Below are 25,648 nucleotides of genomic sequence, written 5' to 3' on the forward strand. Positions count from 1 at the left end.
GAAATGGTGCACCTAAGTTATCGTTCTTATTGGAACAAGAAGGTTAGCCTGGCCTCTGATTGATACATGGCTAGATTTACCTCGCTGCACCTTCTCTGTGAGTGACTGCAGTGTGACCTAGAAGAATGAGTCCCCTAGACAGGGGATGGGGGGATGCAAATGAGTACAAAACAAATCTGGTCTATTTCTTGTTTTGATCCACTCCATCTATCTTTTACATCTTTGGCTGGCAGCAGACGGTGCAGAAGGACTGCATGCCATCCACATCTCATGGCTGCTCGGCAGAAGATGGTACAATACGACTGCTAGCAGTCCGTATCGCCTGCCCGCTCACCATAAGACGGTTCAATAGGACTGACTGCAGGACTAAAGAGAATGACCTGGTCAAGTCACTCCAAATTTAGTCCCTGCACCCATGTCTGCCCAGGCGCTCCCAGCCGACGTGGCCAGGAGCACCTCGGACATGACGATGACGGCTACCAGTCGTACTGTACCGTCTGCTGCCACAAGGCAAGGGGTTGCTACTACTGTGTAGCAATGCCGTACCGCGTCTGCCAGCACCCAGGAGACATAGGGTGACGGTTACCTGAGCGGGCTCCATGCTTGCCGTGGTATGGCATCTGCACAGGTAACTCAGGAAAAAAGGTGCGAAACGATTGTCTGCCCTTGCTTTCATGGAGGGAGGGAGGGAACGGGGGGCCTGACGATACGTACCCAGAACCACCCGCGACAATGTTTTAGCCCCATCAGGCATTGGGATCTCAACCCAGAATTCCAATGGGCAGCGGAGACTGCGGGAACTGTGGGATAGCTACCCACAGTGCAACGCTCCGGAAGTCGACTCTAGCCTCGGTACTGTGGAAGCGCTCCGCTGAGTTAATGCACTTAATGCACTTAGAGCATTTTCTGTGGGGACACACACACTCGAATATATAAAACCGATTTCTAAAAAACCGACTTCTATAAATTCGACCTTATTCCGTAGTGTAGACATACCCAGAGATGTAGTTTTTGCTTCTTCTGTTTCAGTTTCTGTGGTGTGGAAAGCAGTCACCCTTTGGAGAAACAGGAGACATTGAAAATGAGACGTGTCCATCAGAACATATGGGCAGAGCCAGAGAGGTAAGGAATAATCCAGGAACCATTTGTACTGTCAGATGTCAAGAATGACACATTAACTTTTTAGCTGCTAGTTAAACTAGCTAGTTAAACTGACCTAACTTGAGTAGGGGAAAAGCACCTTTTGTCCCAGTCTAGACAAGACCTAAATGAGTATATGTGGTGGGGAGAAGAAGTGATTTAGGGCCTCACTCTTTACTTTGGTCAGCATTTTCAACCCTAATCCAGCAATACGACTGCTGAGGCTCCAATGTTGTTTCCTTCCCTCTGGATAACTGGATTGACGGGCCTCTTCATCAACAGACCATTAACTTGAGTCTTTTGTCTAAAGCCATCCCTGACAGATGCTTGTCCAGCCTGATCTTCAAAACCTCCAATGATGGGGATACCACAACTGCCCTTGGTAACCCCCTTCTAGTACTTATCTAGCCTTATGGTTAGAAAGCTTTCCCTAATGTCTAATCTCGGTGTTGATTAAAGTCCATTACTTCTTCTCCTACCTTCAGTGGACATGGAGAACAACTGATCACTGTCCTCTTTAGAACAGCTCTTAACATATTTGAAGACTATTATCAGGTTCCCCCCTCAGTCTCCTTTTCTCAAAACTAACCATGCCTAGTTTTTGTAACCTTTCCTCACAGGTCAGGTTTCCTAAGCTTTTTATTACTTTTGTTGCTCCCCTGGAGTCTCCCCAGTTTATCCATCTCTTTTGACACCCAGAACTGGGCATGGTATTCCAGCTAAGGCCTCACTAGTGCCAAGTAGAGCAGGACAATTTTCTCCTGTGCCTTACATAAAGTGTTCCTGTTAATATACCCCAGAATAATGTTAGCCCTGGCTGGGATGATTTAGTTGGGGTTGCTCCTGCTTTGAGCAGGGGTTTGGACTAGATGACCTCCTGAGGTCCCTTCCAACCCCAATCTTCTATGATTCTATGATCCTATGCACCCAGGACAGACCACTATGGGACTCCACTAGATACATCCTCCCAGTTTGACAGTGAATCATCAATAAGTACTTTTTGAGTATGGTCTTTCAAGCAGTTTTACACCCACCTCATAGTAATTTCATCTAGACCACATTTCCTTAGTTTTCTTATCAGAATGTCGTGTGGGATTGTGTCAAAAGTCTCACTAAAATCAAAATATATTATGTCTACAGCTTTGTCCCTATCCACTAGGTCAATGATCCCATCAATGAAAGAAATTAAGTTGTTTTGGCATGATTTGTTCTTTACAAATCCATCTTGACTATTCTTTACTACCCTTTTATCCTCCAGATGTTTACAAATTGCTTGCTGTTCATAAATTGCATAGTCAATTCATAGAATCATAGAATATCCAGGTTGGAAGGGACCACAGGAGGTCATCTAGTCCAACCCCCTGCTCAAAACAGGACCAATCCCCAACTAAATTGCTTGACCACAGTTTGGTTTGTTATAAAATATATTCAAGAGACCAAATAACCAATATCAGTCAGGTTTATTGCTATAACCCAGTAGTAGTATAGTACAGGAAAAAAGTTCTATATGATACTCGTCTCCAGGAAAGACATCTTATGCAGCGATGTTTCATTCACCTTACACAGAAGGGGTCCGCTCAGAGTTACACATTTCAGTCGGTATTATTTATATGATGATTTTACAAATTATGCATCTCTTTACACATCACTAAAATCCAACCCATCAGTTTGTCCCAGTTACCTACGTTATTGAACTACATTTGAGTGCACAATGTCCGGGTTTGGGCCTGCAAATGTTCATTTTCAGTAGGCACGGTTATATTTTTCAGAGACAGTTGTATTCAGCTTTGAAAATGTGGTGCTCAAAATTTTATCTGACATGAGAAAAGAATCTGTGTGTTTGACTTAAAATTATGATCTTTTTTCTTTCTGAAATAGTATGTTAAATTGCTCAAAGTTGGATAGAAAATTAACCAAAACAAGAACAACATAAATTTCAAGAGAGAGACCTCTGATCATTCTTGCCGGTTCTCTGCACGGGTTCTCTCTTTTTGACATTCCTATGAAGGGCAGATTGACTTCATAATACACTTTGATAGATTCCTTTCTAAAAATATAATTCCCTTTATAGGGAAACTTTTGTAGTGATAATCAAGGTAGGCCATTTCTAGCAGTTGACAAGAATGTCTGAGGAATGGTGTGTGGCAGGGGAGGGGGGAATAAACATGGGGATATAGTTTTACTTTGTGTAATGACCAGTCCTTGCTTACAGACAGCCCCCCAATGTGAAGCAAATACTCATCAGCAACCACACACCACACAACAGAACCACTAACCCAGGAACTTATCCTTGCAACAAAGCCCGTTGCCACCTGTGTCCACATTTCTATTCAGGGGACACCATCATAAGGCCTAATCACATCAGTCACACTGTAAGAGGCTCATTCACCTGCACATCCACCAATGTGATCTATGCCATCATGTGCCAGCAATGCCCCTCTGCCATGTACATTGGTCAAACTGGACAGTCTCTACGTAAAAGAATAAATGGATACAAATCAGATGTCAAGAATTATAACATTCAAAAACCAGTCGGAGAACACTTCAATCTCTTTGGTCACTAGATTACAGACCTAAAAGTGGCAATTCTTCAACAAAAAACCTTCAAAAACGGACTCCAATGAGAGACTGCTGAATTGGAATTAATTCGCAAACTGGATACAATTAACTTAGGCTTGAATAAAGACTGGGAGTGGATGCGTCATTACACAAAGTAAAACTATTTCCCCACGTTTAGTCCCCCCACCCCACTGTTCCTCAGACATTCTTGTCAACTGCTGGAAATGGCCACCTTGATTATCACTACAAAAGGTATCCTCCCAAATACGATAAAATCGAGGACATGGTGATGATGACTCACCTCCATGAGCTCGCTGTCTTGTATAACCTCAAAGAACATTACGCAGCCTGGATGATTTAAGTAAACCGATTTTTAAAACTTCTTTTCTGAATAAAGATATTTAATTCTCATGGGCACATGAGAACTAACAGTCGTTCCATTCTTCTTTGTACAGACCTACTCAGGCCTCTTCTGTGTCACTGTCAACCCCTACAAGTGGCTGCCAGTGTATAACCCAGAAGTGGTGGCTGGCTACAGGGGCAAGAAGCGTCAAGAGGCCCCACCCCACATCTTCTCCATCTCTGACAATGCCTATCAGTTCATGTTAACTGGTGAGTCATTTATCTGGAGGGGAAAAGCCTAGTATTTTGCAGCTTTGTGCAGGGCTGGCTGCCCAGTTAACAGAACTCAACATTTAAGCATAAAGATTTCACTATTCATTGGACCAAAGTGAGAGACCATAGCCTGGTGATGAAGGTACTCAGCTCTGAATCAGGCAGCAAGATGATTTGACTCCATATTTCCTACCTTCCTGAGGAGTCACTTAATCACCAGGGTACAGAGCCATTCTCTTTCCTTCTGGCCCAATAAACATTTAAGAATGTATTCAAAGTTGAACAGCTGCAACAGGCAAGATTAAGAGGCCCCAACCCCAGTATAGCCTGCTGGTTAGGCTGCTCTCTTGGGAGGCAGAAGCTGTGCACTTAAGTCTCTGCTCCAGAGTGGGGATTCAGACCTGGGTCTCCCACATTCTAGGAAACTGCTGTAACCACTGGGCTAAAGGTTATAAAGTGGGATCGATTCATGGTTTGAAAACCTTTTTCTAAGCTGAAACTATCAGGTCAAGTTTGTGACTAGCTTGGGGTCCACCAATACTGCATTTTTGGCAAATTATTTGTCCAAAATTTTCCCCCACCTCTAGTTTCTAGGCTCAGCTTTTCCAGTAGCTCACTGAGTCAGCTTGGACAAGTCACTTCCCTTCTCTAACCTTTGTCTCTCCATCTATAAAATGGGGAGACAAATAATGGCTTCCCTCATGAGGAGTTAGAATCTTGGCTCATCTGTGTTTGGCTGCTGCCTGGGGACTCCTAGAGGAAATGGGCTTGAGACCACGCTAATATCATGACGTTAGCCATCCCCTCTGCCAGAAAGTTTAGCTTTTCTGGGAGTTGTCAAGCTAATACAGGCTAGGAAGGATATTTTCTGCCTAGAGCAAGAAATCCTGACTTCCTAAGCAAATACTTAGGCATATCCTGACAGTTCAGACTTTGGCACTGCTCTGCATATCTAAGTGAGGCAGAATCAGGGCCTGAGGGGTTAATGTTCAGTGCCGCAGAGAAGGGGGGCATCAAGGAACTGGTTACAGCTCCCCAATTCTTTGACCAGCCCTAGCTCCAGTGTAGGTTAGAACAGCTTGGGTACTACTCGAACAGCACCAGTTGGCAGCGGTCCCGAAGAGCCTGCCCTGCAACTGAGCACAGAGACGTGTCATATTCCAGATGGGAGCTAGGGACAGAGCAGGGCAGGGAATTTGACTCTAAGTCAATAAATATTTTAAATATTGATAGAAAACCCAGAGTCTTGTGAACAACTAACTCCAGCCCAGTCAGCTCTGCAACTGGCCCCTTCTGCACATCCAAGCTCCAGCCAAGTGTGGTGTTTCCTCAGCTTCGACCACAACTTTGGAAACGAAACATTAAAATCACTCCCACAGCCAGAGTCTCTTGGTTTGGTGGAGCCTGTGCGGGTGGAGATAGAACAGAGTTTGGCTTTCGGTGCACTGCAGCCCATTTGATAGCTCTTTGTACCATTTTATTCTCAGAGCGTGATAACCAGTCAATCCTGATAACGTGAGTATATTCCAGTACCTGTGAGTAAGATGGAAGGATAGGAAGAATAGATTTAATTTTTTTTACAAGTGCATACTTTTTTCTCCTAACAGCGGAGAATCTGGTGCTGGGAAGACTGTGAACACCAAGCGTGTCATCCCGTACTTTGCAACAATTGCAGTTGCTGTGGAGAAGAAGAAAGATCAGCAGCCCAGCAAAATGCAGGTAGATCTGTAGCATCCCCTTCCCGTGCTTTGTTTCAGCACACGCCTGTCCAGGGAAAACAGAAGAGATGGGGCTTGGGGGCCAGTATGGACTCTCTAGTGGCTGCATTTAGCTCTGAATGCGCTGAGGTTAGTGGCCACTCTTATTTCACCTGGCAGTGAGTTCTAGTCATGGAGGCTCTGTTTCCCAAGAGCATCAGGTGCCCTCTGTTGGTCGACGATATCTATAGTCGAGCAAAACGCAGCTGCTCTGGAAGCTTGTGGTTGTGAAGGGAGGGTTGTGAGGTAGATGGCAGTGGTGTCAATTCAGATATTTCAGGGGTGGGAGGGAGGCAAATTCTGGTCCCTGTCCCCTGCTCCTGGCAGGGACCCTGTTTCTGTCCCCGCTCATCCACCTCCTTGCAGAGACCCCAAGTCTCCCTTGGATGGGGAGTCTCCCCTCTTACTCACATAGTGCATGAGCCAAGGCTGCCTGGAGTCGAGGTCTCAGCAGACCCCCCAGGCTCTGCCCTACGGGAACAGACTCCCCATGTGCCAGGTCACAACACCATTTGGCTCAGTCCCGCTCTGCTGCAACGCAGGGGTGGCTGGGCCAACTTTCCACGCGGCGACGCTCTGGACTGTACCAGAGCAGCTGTACTGCTTTAGTACGGGACCTTGTGTAAAAGTGGTCGGGCCCTGGCCCCCCAGCTCTGTGGCCTACAGGACTCTGAACAGGGCATGGGCATTTACCCCCCAACTGCCCCTGATGGGCACCGCTGGTAGCTGGGACCATTCCATGCAGGGTTTCAGACATAGGCGCCAACTTCCCCACTGTCCACTGGGTGCTAACCCCCGCCCCCACCCCCACGGAATCGGTGCCTGTGCAGAGCACCCACTAATTTTTCCCAGCCCCGGAGCACCCACGGAGTCGGCGCCTATGGTTTCAGAGTCAGGACATCAACCACAAACTGGATTTTGTTCAGTGAGGAGCCAGTGAGGGAGCAGTGTATTAGGAAATACAGAGAACAGCATTAACCAGGCCCAGGTGCACCAGGACGTGGATTGCCGTGGTCAGAGAGAAAGGGGCTCAGACCAAAGGGGTTTTGGCTCCACGACTATTTGAGTGTCCAAAGGCAGGGCAGAGTCCAAGGAGACTCTTAGCAATCTGAGGCCGATGCCTTGGATTGTCAGGCTGTGATGAGGTTAGCGAGTTCTTCAGAAGCACTTCCCACTTCCCACCAGCATCTCTGCAGGCCTGCCTGAGCTCAGCTTTCGCCAGCTGCTCTCCAGGTAGGTGCTGATCTCAACTCGAGCTGGAGGCTGTGCAGCATGCACTGAATGTAAAGGAGAAGTAGGAGCCTCTCAGACGCACAACAACCTGCTCTGCCCTCTGCTGAGTTTATTCCGGTCTGAAATCTTCCGGTTAGACGGACTGGAATACTGGCTCCGTCTCAACAATACCAGGGCACCTGGTAGCATAACAGCATCCGACATGTAGCTTGCAAATGGGCTTTTCTGTTCAGCCTGCCTGCCGCTCTCTACTGAGCACTATTTCTTTACCCTGATCATGTTTTATATCTTGTTTATCTCCCGTCTCCAGGGTCAGTCCATTCTTTGCCATGTACTGCTGTGCTGCCCCAAGAGTAGCCCAAGAAGCAGCCAGTGACGATGCCTGGTGAAGAATGTACTGCATGGGGCAGGGGTTCAGAGGAGGCTACTCTCCTCCCCCAGGCTTCCAGCTGCAATGCAGGTAGCTGGCACCAGGGAGCCTGACACCCTATGCCCTTGGGGAGTCATGGCCACCATCTGGCCATCAGTTTCCTTAACAGGCTAAGAGTGTCTTGTGAGGGACTTTGACAAAGGCCTTGCTCAGCTGATACCAGAGTAACATTTCCTGCTCTGTAATTCCCAGGGGCACCCTGAGGCCTCTAATTTTAGCAACAACATTTGCTACCCTCCAACACTCCAGCAAAGGAGCTGAGGTTAATGAGACTCCAAATGATTTGTTAGCAGCTCAGGTGTTTCATTGTTAAGCTCCTGGTGACCTGGTGCTCTTTAATGTATTGGTTTGTTCCAACAAATCTTCTTTTGAAACCTCCATCCCTGAGCGAACCTCATCCTTATTACCAAAAGGAGCAGGTATCTCCCTGTATCCTTTGTGGTGAAGGCTGATGCAAAGCAATTATTTAGCCTCTCGGCAATATCTTTGTCCTCCTTAATTGCTCCTAGGTGGACCAGTGGACCCAAAGCTTCTCACAGAGGCTTCCTGCTTCTGATGAAGAACAGCAATGCTTGAAGTCCGATTTTATATCTTTGGCATTTGCTCCTCAAATTCCATCTGAGCCTCCTAATTTCCTTCCTACCAGTGCCTCACTTAGGGCTGCATTTCCATTGTCAGAATGACCTCTCTTCAGGTCAAACACCCTCTTCAACCTTGCCCTTTGGCCACAGCTGGGTCACTCCTTGCCTTCCTAGTCCCTTTTCAACTTGGGGCGAGGAGGTACATGCCTGCTTGGACTCTGTTGAGTAGCCTCTGGGCCACATACAGATTTTCATATATATTCTTTTGATGTGAAGGCCTTAGTGACCAGCAGCCCCACTGGTTAAACAACCCTGCCTCCTCTCCACTTTAGGCTCACTACATTAGTGCATTATTCCTGTGCCTTCCCAACGGTTTTGAAATTTCTTCTGCTTCTAATATTTAAATTCACTGTTTAGTGTCTGAGGGTTTTTTAGCCTAAAGTCCCTGTGGGATATAGCACGCCTACAGGACAGCTGTGTGCATGTGGGGTACAGCATGCCTATGGGACTGCTGTGTGTGGAGGGGTATAGCATGCCTACAGGACTGCTGTGTGCGTGTGGGGAGGGTAACACACACCTGCATGACTGCTGTGTGCATGGGGGGGCAACGTTCACCTTTGGGACTGCTGTGTCCTGGGGGAGGGGATGAGGCACACCTGCGTGACTGCTGTGGTTGGTGGCATCTGGGATCGTGAAAGATGCCCACCTTCCACTGGACATCAGCAAGTGGGAGTGGGTAGCCTGATTCCCCAAGGCAGATTTGAAAATCCCAGCATAACCCTGAACTTCCCATTCATTAATGGCAGTGAGCATGTGGGTACGTAATGGCAAACGTCCATAGTGGGCCCTGGTTCAGCTAAGATGCTTAAGGAAGTGGCTGGTTCTCAGCAGGTCTCCACTGAAGTCAGTGGGACTACTTGCAGGCTTACTGTTGGGTGTGTACTTAAAGACCTCACTGAGCCAGAGCCAAGAGGGATGTCATGGAATCTGCAGGTGCTTGGTTTGTAATATTTCCTTTCCAAAGTTCCACCTGAAGTGACTACAAGATTTAACTGGAAGTCTTTGTACTGCACCTAGGGAACCCTGGAGGATCAAATAATCGAGGCCAACCCGCTCCTGGAGGCCTTTGGCAATGCCAAGACAGTGAGGAACGACAACTCCTCGCGCTTTGTGAGTTCATTTCAATTGTTGGAGTGGAGGCAGAGAACATATCCCACATGAAATACACTGATTGCTGTAGCTGCTCAGTGCACAGCATGTGTGTTGGTATAATTGTATAAGTTGGGTTTGTATCATTCAATAGGGCAAATTCATCCGGATCCACTTTGGGACCACAGGGAAGCTGGCTTCAGCAGATATTGAAACTTGTGAGTGGCAGCAAGCTCTTACGGGCAGTATTTGAACAGTATTGGTAACGAATTCGCCTGGGACAATAACTCTGTCTGACTTTTTGCCCTGTTAGATCTCCTGGAGAAATCCCAGGTAACATTTCAGTTGGCTAGTGAAAGGAGTTATCATATTTTTTACCAGATAATGTCCAGTAAGAAGCCTGAGCTCATTGGTAAGTGCTGGCCATGCTGTGTTTAGTTCGATGGCATTCGAACCGTGTAGCCATTCTGCTGGGCTTGTGACTCTGAAGCTAATGACATGTTGTTTGTTTGCAGATCTTCTTCTCATTTCCACCAACCGCTACGACTTCCCCTATGTGAGCCAGGGTGAACTCACTGTCGCCAACATCGATGACAGTGAGGAGCTGATGGCTACAGATGTGAGTATCATAGCGGGGCAGGGAGCATCACTTCTCTCTGTGGCTGTACAGCACCTGGCAGAGGCTCCTAGGTGCTTGGTAATACAAATCATTAATAATATGTATAGCAGGGGAATTAGACATATTTGGACCATCGGGCCGAAATGCTGACCATTGACCCCACCTTCCTGCCCCCATCAGTCCTGCTCCTTGTACTACAGACCACTCATGCTCTTCACAGGTGCTGGGGGCACATGTCTCCCCTGGCATATAAGTGGGGTAGAAGGCACTCAGCACCTCCCAGATCTAGGCCCTTTGGGGCATGATCCCGTTCACGCTTACACACAAGAGGAGTTCCACTGACTTCACTAAATGTGAAGATCCATGGATGTTAAGGCCAGAAGCCCCCCTTGTGCTCACCAGTCTGCCCCCTCCGGCGAAGCACCGTCTGGAGGACGTAACCATGGTGCCTGCCTCCAGCCCAATAACAGGGGAGGGCACTAACACAAATGCAGCCCCCCTCTCCTCCTGGTGACCCATATGGATACTCTGTCCCTAGATCTGAGCACTTCTTTGGCAGTGGGCAGGGGCGGGGAGGGAGGAGGAGATGGCCCTTGCCCCACCCAACATTATCAGACCTTTTCATAATATTGAAAAAGTCGCCCCAGAGCTTCCCCTTTGCTACTGAGGTGAAAATCAGCTCATGCACAGATAGGAAGCAACAGGGTCTAGCAAGCCCTTTGGCATTGCATGGGGTCAGAGCTATCCCTTGCAGAAATCCAGCGAGCACCACAAAGTCACACGAGGAATGGATTTGGCCCAATAGCAGTGTAATCTTTGGTTCTGCCCCTTTGCAATCCAATCTCGTACTCTGTGTGACTTCATTACTGCATTTGTGTTGTGGGAAGATGGTTTCAAAAGGATTTTTCCTAATAACTCCTAAACCCTTCTCCTGGTTCATGTGCTGGACTACCAGGGTTTTGTCCCCTTTCTGCTGCACTGATGTGCCATAGATCTGCTGCCCAACCAGCTCAGAGGACAAAACCCTTTTCAGCCTGGACACATTGTTACTCATTCGCTGTTTGGCCTCCAGTTTTATCCAAAAACGTATCTTGCTCACCAAACTTTTGTCCAAGGCCCAGCACCTGTTAATATGACACATGGGCCCAAGCTGCAAAGCTCAGGTCAGGATCCACATGTCTCCTAACTTCCAGGCAGATCTGATCTGGGCTATCGTAGTGCCTCAGTCACCAGGCTATAGAGTCATGCTCACTCACATCTACAGCAATGAATATTTCTGTACTTGTACAAAGTGGAACACCTGCAGGAGGTGAGACGGAGAGGACCATAGCCTACGGTCTTCTGAGTAGGTGCTCCTAGTGGGGAAAGCTGAGCTCCAGTTGCTGCTTTAGAGTTAGGGTTTGAACGCTGGTATTCCACATCCTAAGTAAGTGCCTTACCCATGGGTTAAGACACCCCTGACATAGCATGTGCACAAGCCCTTGGTTTGCATCACAGCTCTGCATGGCCCCTGAGTCGAGGGAGGAGTTTGACTAACAGACATTTTATACGGTGCATGAGACTGATGGATTGGAGAAGTGAGAGCTGGCCCAAAACTGCAGGGGCTGCTAGGTCCTGGGAAATGGTGCCACCCAGCCCTCCGGTTCCCTATCTCCCACACACCCGCTTTACAGTCACACACAGGACCCTCAGCAACACGTGGAAGAGAGGCTTTCTGTAACCTGAACAGGATGGAGCTGCATGGTCTGAAAGGCAATAACAGCACTAGCAGAATGCAGGTGCAGATCCATCCCCTTTCTGCGCTGCCAGTCGTTGTGATTTGTATTACCAAAGCACCTCAGAGCCCTGTCCTGACCAGGATCTTCCTGTGCTAGGTGCTGTAGAAACGCGGAGCAGATGGTCCTTGCCCCAATGGGCAGCTTGCATCTGCTCCATCCACAGTGCAGCCTGCAGTACTGCTGCACCTGGCAGGGACACAGGAAGGGGAGGGCTGTGATGTTGGGTCTCTGATTCATGGAGGGGAAGGGCTGCCAGGGTCCCATACATTGCTGCCTTACTGCTTAAGATGCTATTTCAGCTGCAGTGGAATCTCAGAGTTACGAACACCTCCGGAATGCAGGTTCTTCATAACTCTGAAATGTTCGTAACCCTGAACAAAACATTACGGTGGCTCTTCCATACGTTTACAACTGAGCACAGACTTAATACGGCTTTGAAACTTTACTATGCAGAAGAAAAATGCTACTTTCCCTTTTTTTTAGTAGTTTACATTTAACAGAGGACTGTTCTGTATTTGCGTTTTGTGCGTGTGTGTCTCTGCTGCTGCCTGATTGTTTACTTCCCATTGCAAATGCGGTATGCGGTTGCCTGGTCAGTTCGTAACTCTGGTGTTCATAACACTGGTGTTCGTAACTCTGAAGTACTGCTGTATTACCTGGGAAAACTTGGCTGCGAAGAGCCCCGGACGTGGTCTTTTTCGCCCCCCAGTGGCATCTAATGATCATTGCAGTCAGAAAATTATATCTCGCCCTTACTGCTGATTGACAGTAGTCCCTGCTGTCTCTTGACAGGGCAGAAGTGTAAGGAGCTCGGGCTACTTTCACCTGACCACAAGGAGAATTGGAATTAAAACAAAAGATATTTTTAGGCTTGCCGCACTCCCTCCCTCACAGCTCCTGGCAAGCACCAGGACAGGCATTGGCCAAGCAAGATGCTGAGGGTGGTTGTGTGCAGGGAACCCAACCTAGGGTAAGGCCCATTTTCCTGTCAAAGCCCTGCCCCAAGTGGTTTACTGTGCAACTGTCTATTTGAACCCTTGTGCTGTTTGACGGTCCTGGTTCCTCTACACAGAGTGCCATTGAAATCCTGGGCTTCAACCCTGAGGAGAAGGTGGGAATCTACAAGATGACAGGGGCAGTCATGCATTATGGGAACTTAAAGTTCAAACAGAAGCAACGAGAGGAGCAGGCGGAACCGGATGGCACAGAAGGTAGAGTTGTCAGGCAGTGCGGCACCTGGGTTGACATACTCTGGGGGAATGTTCGCAGCAATGTTCCCCGCCTGCTGTCAGCAGGGGCCATGGGGAATACCTTTCCTCTCACCTAGCCGTGGCCTCTCCAGGATATGGCTGATGCATGGGAGAGAAGCATATTGGTGCTGTCCCTGCTTCCTGTTCTATGGACAGAGGGTGAAAGTCAGGTCCTAGGGCTGTCAATAGGTCAGGTCCCAGGGCAGTCAATGGGATCAAGACTTGTTATGGACACCTTGTTCATGGTAGTTTGCAGGGCTGCTACTAGGAGGTCAGTTTCTTGTCCAAGATATGGACTGGTTACACGGCTTCCTTCCCAGAGAGATATACCAGAGGTATGGTCGGTATAAGACATTTTAATGCACCGCCTTGAATGGCTGCTGTGAGATATTAGAACGACAAGGTGGGTGAGGTACTATCATTGTAATGGACTGTCAAGGTTCTTTCCCCACTCTGAACTCTAGGGTACAGATGTGGGGACCTGCATGAAAAACCCCCTAAGCTTATTTTTACCAGCTTAGGTTAAAACTTCCCCAAGGTACAAACTATTTTACCTTTTGCTGCCACCACCGAGCGTCTAACAAATATAACAGGGAAAGAGCCCACTTGGAAACATCTTTCTCCCCCAAATCCCCCCAAGCCTTACACCCCCTTTCCTGGGGAAGGCTTGATAAAAATCATAACCAATTTGCATAGGTGAATACAGACCCAAACCCTTGGATCTTAAGAACAAGGAAAAAGCAATCAGGTTCTGAAAAGAAGAATTTTAATTAAAGAAAAAGTAAAAGAATCCCCTCTGTAAAATCAGGATGGTAAATACCTTACAGGGTAATCAGATTCAAAACATAGAGAATCCCTCTAGGCTAAACCTTAAGTTACAAAAAGACACAAAAACGGAAATATACATTCCATTCAGCACAACTTATTTTATCAGCCATTTAAACAAAACAGGTTTCAGAGTAACAGCCATGTCAGTCTGTATTTGCAAAAAGAAAAGGAGTACTTGTGGCACCTTAGAGACGAACCAATTTATTTGAGCATGAGCTTTCATGAGCTACAGCTCACTTCATCGGATGCATACCGTGGAAACTGCAGAAGACATTATATACACACAGAGACCATGAAACAATACCTCCTCCCGCCCCACTGTCCTGCTGGTAATAGCTTATCTAAAGTGATCATCAAGTTGGGCCATTTCCAGCACAAATCCAGGTTTTCTCACCCTCCGCCTCCCCCACACAAACTCACTCTCCTGCTGGTAATAGCCCATCCAAAGTGACCACTCTCTTCACAATGTGTATGATAATCAAGGTGGGCCATTTCCTGCGCAAATCCAGGTTCTCTCACCCCCTCAAAAAATCACACACACAAACTCACTCTCCTGCTGGTAATAGCTTATCCAAAGTGACCACTCTCCCTACAATGTGCATCATAATCAAGTTGGCCATTTCCAGCACAAATCCAGGTTTTCTCACCCCCCCCACCCCCATACACACACAAACTCACTCTCCTGCTGGTAATAGCTCATCCAAAGTGACCACTCTCCCTACAATGTGCATCATAATCAAGTTGGCCATTTCCAGCACAAAACAGAATCTAACAAAACAAACAAAACAAAACAGAATCTAACATATATCTAAAATAGAGTATAACGTATATCTAACTAGATTGCTTACTGACTTTTTACAGGAGTTCTGACCTGCATTCCTGCTCTGGTCCCAGCAAAAGCAACAAACAGACAGAGAGAGCCCTTTGTTTCCCCCGCCCCTCCAGCTTTGAAACTATCTTGTCTCCTCATTGGTCATTTTGGTCAGGTGCCAGCAAGGTTGTCTTAGCTTCTTAACCCTTTAGAGGTGAAAGGGTTTTTCCTCTGGCCAGGAGGGATTTAAAGGTGTTTACCCTTCCCTTTATATTTATGACATGGACCGACTTCTGTTGGTGAAAGAAACAAGCTTTTGAGCTTACATGGTCCTGAAGCAGAGCTCTGTGGTAGCTTGAAAGCTAGTCTCTTTCACTAGCAGAAGTTGGTCCAACAAAACATAGGACCTCACACACTTTGTTTCTCTAATGTCCTGGGCCCAACATGGCTACAACAATGCAGCAAACAATGAAATTAAGTATGTTATACAGGCTCCACCCAGTGGCTGAACATTATAATACAGTTTAACATTCGTTTACAGCTCCCTCCAAATTTTTACCATTCCTACCATTTAGAACTGTTTGGCGGGTCGCTTTCTCAAACACATTCCAATCTGGGATTACTTGAAAACTCTGGTTATGGAAGTCACATGGTGTTTCTGTTCCCTGGTCAGTGAGTTTCATCTTTTAATGGGCTTTGGCTTTCACCTGAAACAAATTCCATTTAGGCATGCAACACATTTGGTTTCTTGATTTAAATTAAGCTCATCTCTAGGCCACAAATTAGCTCCCTGGGAACAGTCACATGTGCAGAACCTGTGTGAGTGGCTGTGGAACGGAATCAAAAGGAGGAAAATGTGGCTGAATGCTGCAGTTGGTCTCCAATTGAGCCTTAGGGACAGGATTATCCCTTTCCTTCCATCTTTAAAAAAGAGAAAAAGGAGGATCCTGGGAACTACAGGCCAGTCAGCCTCACCTCAGTCCCTGGAAAAATTATGGAGCATGTCCTCAAGGAATCAATTCTGAAGCACTTAGACGAGAGGAAAGTGATCAGGAACAGTCAGCATGGATTCACCAAGGGCAAGTCATGCCTGACTAATCTAATTGCCTTCTATGACGAGATAACTGGCTCTGTGGATGAGGGGAAAGTGGTGGACGTGTTGTTCCTTGACTTTAGCAAAGCTTTTGACACGGTCTCCCACAGTATTCTTGTCAGCAAGTTAAAGAAGTATGGGCTGGATGAATGGACTATAAGGTGCATAGAAAGTTGGCTAGATTGTCGGGCTCAACAGGTAGTGATCAATGACTCCATGTCTAGTTGGCAGCCGGTATCAAGTGGAGTGCCCCAAGGGTCGGTCCTCAGGCCGGTTTTGTTCCATATTTTCATAAATGATCTGGAGGATGGTGTGGATTGCACCCTCAGCAAGTTTGCAGATGACACTAACCTGGGAGGAGAGATAGATATGCTGGAGGGTAGGGATAGGATACAGAGGGCCCTAGACAAATTAGAGGATTGGGCCAAAAGAAATCAATGATGTTCAACAAGGACAAGTGCAGAGTCCTGCACTTAGGACAGAAGAATCCCATGCACCGCTACAGACTAGGAACAGAATGGCTTGGCAGCAGTTCTGCAGAAAAGGACCTAGGGGTTACAGTGGACGAGAAGCTGGATATGAGTCAGTGTGCCTTTGTTGCCAAGAAGGCCAATGGCATTTTGGGATGTATATGTAGGGGCATTGCCAGCAGATCGAGGGACGTGATCGTTCACCTCTATCTGACATTAGTGAGGCCTCATCTGGAGTACTGTGTCCAGTTTTGGGCCCCACACTACAAGAAGGATGTGGAAAAATTGGAGAGAGTCCAGCGAAGGGCAACAAAAATGATTAGGGGTCTGGAACACATGACTTATGAGGAGAGGCTGAGGGAACTGGGATTGTTTAGTCTGCAGAAGAGAAGAATGAGGGGGGATTTGATAGCTGCTTTCAACTACCTGAAAGGGGGTTCCAAAGAAGATGGCTCTAGACTGTTCTCAGTGGTAGCTGATGACAGAACAAGGACTAATGGTCTCAAGTTGCAGTGGGGGAGGTTTAGGTTGGATATTAGGAAAAACTTTTTCACTAGGAGGGTAGTGAAGCACTGGAATGCGTTACCTAGGGAGGTGGTGGAATCTCCTTCCTTAGATATTTTTAAGGTCAGGCTTGACAAAGCCCTGGCTGGGATGATTTAATTGGGGATTGGTCCTGCTTTGAGCAGGGGGTTGGACTAGATGACCACCTGAGGTCCCTTCCAACCCTTATATTCTATGAGATGCCAGGGGCTGGAGCAGTGTACCACAAGGGGTGCGTATATACGGAGGGGTATCTGGCCAGGAGTGAGCAGGATGCGTATGTGTGGGATAGGGGAGTGGGTTGAGTATGTCACCGTACAGGGCAATGGCAACTGTATTCCCCCTCTGTGGTCCAGCAAGGGATCCACTCTAGGCTTTCAGATCTCCAGCCTTCACATCTCCTGGGCAGACCCTACTGACCGGGTATTTCCAGGCTGCTTAGCTCCCTCTCTATACTGTGACCTCCCCAACAAAGTCAGACTGCCTAAGCCAGCCTGCTCCTCTTTGCTTTCTCTTTGAAGACTACAAACAGGGTAATTGCCACAGTTAAGTTACCACCCAGCTCTGTCTAAGAAAGCACATTTATTCTTGAGATAAAAGCATTACAGAGAAAATATATTAAAAACAATAAAAGAACCTACACACATGCTAATAAACTGACCAGAGATCACATATTGTCACACTCCACTAGTGGCCAAATCTTACACATTCACACTGGCTGCCATGGCCCCCACAGGCCCTTCCACTCTGTGGAGGATTCCCAAGGCACAGTGTACCCCAGTCATGCCCCCTTCCCCACACAACCCTTATTCCTGACGCACCCTGTACGTTAAGGCACTGAGCCAGCTCTGCACACCCAATGGGGATACCCTAATGGTAGGTAGGGAGATCTCAGCTGGCCTCTTAGGGCAGTTTCTAGGCTAGGCCTGGTTCTGCTATCTTTGAGATGAGCTCCGTCCCCATTAATTTGCAGCCAATGGAGATTCCCAGCCACTCTTTGCAAGGGGGGGTTGTGCCAGCCCTAATGTCTTGTACAACTCGCACCTTGAGCAGTTGCTACTCAAACTTTCCTCTGCAGCTTCAGTGTGATCCTCCCTTCATCTTCGCTTCCTGTCCTAGGCATTGTGCAGTCTCATGGTTAGACAGCTGCTGTCTTTTGCCCTTGAGGTGGCTGCATTTCAGTAGAAGGAGAGATTTCTGAGTGCTGATCAGTTTGGGATCCTTTGGAATGAGAAGCGCCTGTGTGCACATGTTGACAGTCATTGCTGTTTTATCTCGTTTAAGGTATAATGGACCATCACCTGGTGATGCACCAGCTGCAGTGTAGCGGTGTGATGGAAGGCATCTGGATTTGTAGGAAGGGGTTCCCAAGCAGAATCCTATACGCTGCTTTTAAACAAAGGTGTGTCTTTAATTATTACTATGAGTGACAGTATGGCAGTGCCTATAACCCAATTGAGGATCAGGGCCCATTGGGGTAGGGCCCAACACAGCTGACAGTCCCTGCCCCAGGGAGTTGACAATGTACATGTCAGACAGGATGTAACAGGTGAACGAAACAGACAAGTTTTTATCCTTATTTGGTTTTAGCCTTAGATTATTTCTATTACTGCTGTGTCTAGAGACCGCTCCCATTTGGGATGAGAGGTAAATAGGATCTGTCACACCGCTTCAGACTCTCCCTCGTCTGGTATCCCATCTCCTGTCAGACTAGATCAGATTATTGGTCCATCCAAGCAGAAATGGCCAGTTACTGATGCTTCAAAGAAAGGTGAAAAAAAGGCTTAATTTATACATTAATTTGATGTATAAATAGCTCTTATCAAACATCTCTGAGTGTGTATGCAAAAATACACACGCATTACATAGCACAATAACAGCTGGCCAGAATCAAACCCAGAATCAAAACTCTGCCTCTGAAAATGCCCTGTCCTCTGCCCCTGATGTGTGATCCAGCAAGTCACGGTTTCCATGCCAACCACAGAGAAAACTTTGTTCCAGTAGCCAATTGGCTACTTAAATGCAGTTGGGATCTAGTGGGACACCTAAACTGCACTTCAAGGCAAGCACTTTCTTTGGTTTTGTTAGCAATTAAAATAGGCAAGTCAATCCAAGTATGCAAAGATTCCATAGATAATGGAGTAATGCTCTATGTGCGGGAAATCCCTCAAAATCCCTGCAGAGGAGCAACCTGCCCTTAGGCATGAGACAGGACTACCCCAATCCAGCTGTTATCTTGCAGAATGCACAGACTATTAACAGCAGTCAGACAATTATACAGGCCATTTTTTATCCAAGCCACAGTATTTCTCTGGATCACTTTGTGGGCAAGAGTTCCGCAAGCTATGTATTCATTCTGGAAAGAAGTATTTTCCTTTAGTGCTTTTACATTTACTTCCCTTTTAAAGTCATCGAGTGTCCCCTTGTTCTGGTTTATGTAACAGGGTGAAAAAGAAAGGACTGGACAGTTCTCACTGTGTCCTTCCTAACTGCTGGTGCTAATGACCCACATAATAACACAGCCAGCAAATTCCAGTGGAGAATGATTGAGTTATATGTGGTCCCTGTCATAATGTTCAGTTCACCCACAGTTTGCATAATCAAAGCCCTCTTGATGTTAGACAGCGTATTCAATGACCTCCAAGCAGCACACCTTCCTGTCGCTCTGCAATGTCCTGCTTATTATTAGTGTCCTCCTGACCCTGTCTAAAACCTGCTGCTTCTTTCCCCACAGATACAAAATCCTGAATGCCTCAGCCATCCCCGAAGGCCAGTCCATTGACAATAAGAATGCTTCAGAAAAGCCTCTCTCCTCCATTGATGTCGATCACAGTCAGTACAGATTTGGCCACTGTAAGGTAATGCTCATATGTAGAGGTGAGCATGTACCTCCACCTGGGGAGGGGCAGCATGACACATGACAATAAACAGTGGGGAAAATTCATGAATACTGCACCAAACTGGAGCCTGGGATTTGATTTGCTATTTTCACACCCCTCTTGTATTCATTTCTTATAAACGTTAAGGTAGGAAGTCCAGTTCTACAAATGTTCATAGAAAAGGAAACTCAAGTTCACCATCAAAAGAGGAAACAAAATCCAGTAGGGGTGAGAGCAAAAGCAGAAAGCAGCCACCTGGAGGGCTGCGCGTGCAGCTGGTCTCCGAACTCTGCTGCTAACAGCAATGCCATATTGCCACAACAGAGCCATGCTGGTTGTGCCCATGTTAGATGTGGTGCCCGGTGCCTGCACTGAGCCCAAACATGCCTTTCTGGGCAGACTTGTTTCTCCCTTCACGGCTTCCTCTCTCCTTCACTGTGTCTGAGCTGGTGCGCAGGAAAGCAGCGACACACCTGACACGCAGGCTCCATGGCTTGGATGTCCCAGACTCATGAGGAACAATGCCTTTTAATGGGCAAGAGAAACCCTAGTCAATTTCAGAGGGGTAGCTTAATTATTGGGAGTGGACTACATCCACCCTGATTAAATTGGCCTCCAACATTGGTTCTCCACTTGTAAGGTAACTCCCTTCTCTTCATGTGCCAATATACATTTATGCTGTATCTGTCATTTTCACTCCCTGCATCTGAAGAAATGAGCTTTATACCCACAAAACTTATGCCGAAATAAATCTGTTAGTCTTTAAGGTGACACTGGACTCCTAGGTAATTTGCAGAAAACCTGCTTTGCTTTCCCTGCAAGAGCTCATAGGCGGCAGGAGCAGGAGCCTTTGGCCACAGGGCACTTTGATTTTTGGAAGAGCCTCCCATGGTCCATGGTAATTGCTTTGATATGCTGCAAAGATTGAAAATAAACCCTGGAAAATGGAACATTCCAGCCCCACACACTCTCATCAGCAGCTTCTTGGGATGCAGACAGCATCTGCACTGGGGGGAGGACAGGTGAGGGGCACAGGGAGCAGTCACGACTACAGCTAACAGCACTTATGGAAGGCGCCGCTGTATGTTTCCCTGGCAATGTGCAGTCCAGGTTTTTGTGTGACTGCTCAGCTGTCGTGCTGGGCTGCAGAAGGGTAGCGTGTGGGTGAGCAATAGAACAGAAAGGGCTGTTACGAATTCGTGAGCATTGCTGTAGTAATAGCACCCCTCTCCCCCTTTGCTTACCATGGTCATTGCTGGCTTTGAACAGAGCCAGAGAAAACTACTTGGCCGGCTCCCAGTCACCTTGCTGCCGGGGGACGCGAGAGCCCTACCCTGATGGCTCATTAGTGGCTGTCAGCTTGAGCTCCCTAGCCAGATGTGGCATTATCATAGGGCTTTGCTTTAATAATTTGAGTTTGTCATGAGATCACGGAGGGCGCTGAGTGACTCATGCTGTTCTGAGAGCATGCCAGCAGGGCTAGGTGACATGGGGAGCAGGCTCCGACTGAGTGACATGTGCTGGTGTCAGTGCACACTCAGGGCTGTCAAGGGGATCCAGCATGCCTCCAGCTCTTCAGATCTTCACGCCATCTTCACGAATCCTTTCTTTGCTGCTATGTCCTGTGTCTTCTCTGTTGGCTGCATGCCCACTTTGACCCCAGACTAATACTGTATCTCTCCATGACGCTGCAGGTATTCTTCAAGGGTGGTTTCCTGGGTCTGCTGGAGGAGATACGAGATGAGAAGCTTGTGAGCCTCATCACCCATACGCAGGCTGTGCGCAGAGGGTATCTTATGTGTGTAGAATTCAAGAAGATGTGTGAGAGAAGGTAACAGGCAACTGCCTCTCTAAACCTGTATTCCCTGGGCAGGCGGAGTGCTGCAGCCAGTTCTTCTCAGTAGCATTAGCCTGAGCAGCATTGAGATTTGGGGAAATCACATTCTAAAGGCCCCACAAGTTATAGTCCAGAAGTGTTTTTTCTGTTCCAGAGCATTTCTTTGTGTTCTGTTCAGAGAGTGCCCATCATTGCAGCTCCACGGGGACTAGAAGTATCTTGTTTACACCCAGTAATGTAGTGGTTTCAACATGAATCTCCCACAAAAGCTGTTTAGATGGTACTTAGAAACTGTCATTCTAATATCTGGAATTCATTCCTAACCCAAGTCCCATTGGCTCCATACTCTGCATTCTTTAAGCTGTAGTTTAATGGATTTTCAGGGAATCCATCTACACTCTGCAATGCAACATTCGCTCATTCATGAACGTCAAGCACTGGCCCTGGATGAAGCTGTACTTCAAGATCCAGCCCTTGCTGAAGAGTGCTGAAGTTGAGAAGGAGATGGCCAACATGAAGGAAGAGTTTGAGAAAACGAAGGAGGAGCTTGCTAAGTCTGAGGCAAAAAGGAAAGAACTGGAGGAGAAAATGGTGACCCTGCTGCAAGAGAAAAATGACCTGCAGCTCCAAGTGCAGACTGTGAGTAACTTCCACTCCTTCAAATGTAATGAACTGCCCCTTTCCTGCCTGCTTCCCTCCCTACTTCACAACACTCATAGACTAGCGGCCAGACTCCCCACTGTTCTGCCCCTGCTCTTGTCACTTACACCTCAGCAAAGTGAATACAAAATGGGCATAAAATGCTCCCACCCAGCAGCAAATAACCCCTGGAGGCATCAGCCATGCATAAGTGCTGGAACTAGGGGTGCAGAGGGTGCTGCCACACCCCCTGGCTTGAAGTGGCTTCCATCTTATACAGGGTTTACAGTTTGGTTCAATGGCTCACAGCACCCCCACTATACAAATTGTTCCAGCCCCCCTGCAGCCATGGCACATAGACACAGCATACTCCCCACTGGGGTCTGTGAAATGTGAGATAGAGCACAAGTTGCTCCCACATCTGCTAGGGCAGAACCTACAACAGGTGCTGGAGGGGATACCTTGTTAGAGAAGGGATGGCGCAGAGACTGATCCTCATCAGCTGGCAGGGAGGGACTCTACAGCAGAGACTGAATCTTCATGAGCCAGGGAGAAGGTTGTGAACGTGGACTTGAGAATAGTCACAACGTGGACCAGTCCCCCTCTGTACAGTCACCCGTCTGTCGCGAATGTACCCAATTACTGGGTCCCGTGTGCTTCCAAGCCTGCTAGGTCTGGGCAGAGTCTAGTCACTGTTATAGACTCATAGACTCAGACTTTAAGGCCAGAAGGGACCATCGTGATCATCTAGTCTGACCTCCTGCACATTGCAGGCCGCTGAACCTCACCCACCCACTCCTGTAATAGACCCCCTAACCTCTGGCTGAGTTACTGAAGTCCTCAAATCATGATTTAAAGACTTCAAGTCATAGAGAATCCACCATTTGCTCTAGTTCAAATCAGCAAGTGACCCATGCCCCACGCTGCAGAGAAAGATGAAAACCCCACAGGATCTCTGCCAATCTGACCTGCAGAAAAATTCCTTCCCGACCACAAATATGGCGTTCAGTTAGGGTGTGTCAGCAATACACACCAGCCAGACATCTTTGAAAGAATTCACAGTAGTAACTCAGAGCCACCGTAGTAACTCAGTAACCTAGAGATAGTGTCCCATCTCCAGCCATGGGAGATATTTGCTACCAGCAGCTGCCAATGGGCCATATGCCATTGTAGGCAGTCTCATCACATCATCCCCTCCAGAAATTTATCAAGCTCAGTCTTGAAACCAATTAGGTTCTTTGCCCCCATTACTGCCCTTGGCAGGCTGTCCTAAAACTTCCCTCCTCTGATGGTTAGAAACTTTCATCTAATTTCAAGCCTAAACTTGTTGATGGCCAGTTCATATCCATTTCAGCATTGACCCTTGACTTACATAACTCCTCTCCCTCTCTGGCGTTTATCCCTGTGGTGGATTTATAGAGAGCAACCATATCTCCCCTCAGGCTTTGTCTTGTTAGGCTAAACAAGCAAAGCTCCTTAAGTCTCCTCTCATAAGGTAGGTTTTCCATGCCTCAGATCATCTTAGTAGCCCTTCTCGGCACCTGTTCCAGTTTGAATTAATCTTTCTTACACATAAAAGACCAGAATTGCACATCGTATTCCAGATGAGGTGTCACCAGAGCCTTGCAGAAAGGTACTAAATACTTCAGAGGGTCTCAGTTCACAGCCTTACCAGACAAGCCTGCAGCCAGTAAAGCTGAAGTCTGTAGCAAGGAGAAAAGAACCAGGTATTGGAAAAAGCTTTTCAGCTGTCACTCGCAGATCAGTACCTTTAGTAGAGTGAAGAGCCAGTAAAGCAGAGTCTTTGTAGTTATTTCCAGAGCAATTATTTGTTAACGTTATGAGCCCTGGCTTCTTGTGCACATGCCCAGGCTCAGAAATCTTCACTGAGCACCTCCTTGGGCCATGGGACTGCGCAGTCAAGCTGTCCCAGGTCCTGAAACCGGCCTCTCAGACCTCCAGAGCCTCCCAGCCATGTGGGCTATGTCTACACTACACACCACAGTGAGCTGCGTGTAGGGTGCATGTAGCTACTTGCTGCAGTGAAAAGCAGACCGTGACCGCGCTGCGGTGTGTAGCTACACATGTCAGTGAAAGGCTCTGGCAGGGTGAGACAGTGGGGAAAGGCTTCAGCAGCTCCCCACCTTTCACTGCAGCGAGGAAAGGCTCTACCAGGGAAAGGCCCTGCTGCCTTCCCCATCTCGGAGCCTTTCCCTGCTGCATCCCCCCGCCCGGAGCCTTCCCCCTCCTCTGCCTCCCCCCTCCCAGAGCCTTTTCCTGTTGCCTTCCCCCTCCCAGAACCTTCTCCCTGCTCTGCCTCCCCGCTCCCAGAGCCTTTTCTGGCTTCCTCCCCTCTCCCAGAGCCTTTCCCCTCCTGTGCCTCTCCCCTCCCAGAGCCTTTCCCTGCTGCCTTCCCCCTGCCGGAGCCTTTCCCCCGGAGAAGTCTCTCCCTGCAGCAGGGGGGCAGCAGGACACCACACAGCTCCAAATAGCAGTGCAGATGGGGAGGCCTGGCGTGGGTGAGTACAGAGCCTGTCGGCCATGTACAGAGCCCGTGGCTTCAGGCATGTCTGTACTTGCCCAAGCCGTGGCTCATCCTCTACACTGCTGTTATACCCATGCTCAAGGGACGGCAGGGGTATGTACGCTACGCGTCGCAGTGTAGACGCACCCTTACACACACTCCCTCAGAGTCCCACCTTGGCCATGGTCACTCTGGTCTTCTAGTTTAAGCCCTTCAGGGACAACATGGCAGTTACTTGACTCTTGAAGCACGGGAGAGGTAGTGAGCTTTGAAAGTCCTGAAAGTCCTGAAACTCGGCCCCACTCCTGACCCGTCCCACCCCACGGTCTGGTCTCACCCTGCTGCATCCAAGGGTACTAGGCATGTCAGGCTGGGAAACGCCCCTCCTGCCTTCTCTTTCTGCTGCAAGTCCTGCCTAGATGAGGCGACAGTTGGCTCCCCCTGCACAAGGAGGCACCTCCTCGAAAACAGCCTCGCTCCTTTTCCCATGTGCTGGTCCCCTGAGCAGAAAATCCACTGTTCATGGGGCTGGGGCTGCAGCTGAGAGACAATCACAGCTGCTGGCCCTAGGCTGCCCTGCGATGGCTTCTTGCTCGGGCATGTCTGTACCACAGCAGCTGCAGCAACTGAGCTGCTCCCTGTTGCAGAGGTGGCTGAACTACATCCCTCTGCGTAGGAAGTGGCAACCCCATGACACAGACTTTCCCTTCCCCTCCACGGCCCCCGCCTGGGGGAACTGGCAGGCTAACTCGCCAAGGTCCTACCTGATCATTGGCCCCAGCACCCATGCAGCCTCCCTCCTCGCCCCCAGACACACCTGTTCCCCCTCAGCCTCCCTCCTGGCCCCGCGGCCTCCCCTCTGCCCCCACACACGCCTGCACCCCCTCCATAGATGCTGAAATTGGGGGTGTGA

General features: G+C 48.2%; 1 pseudogene; it reads left to right on the forward strand.

The window, feature by feature from the left end:
* Positions 1-1,498: 1,498 nt before the first annotated feature.
* Positions 1,499-25,648, forward strand: LOC125621517 (myosin-13-like; annotated as a pseudogene).

This window comes from Caretta caretta, chromosome 14, assembly GCF_965140235.1.
Source record: "Caretta caretta isolate rCarCar2 chromosome 14, rCarCar1.hap1, whole genome shotgun sequence".
NCBI classification, from domain to species: domain Eukaryota; kingdom Metazoa; phylum Chordata; order Testudines; family Cheloniidae; genus Caretta; species Caretta caretta.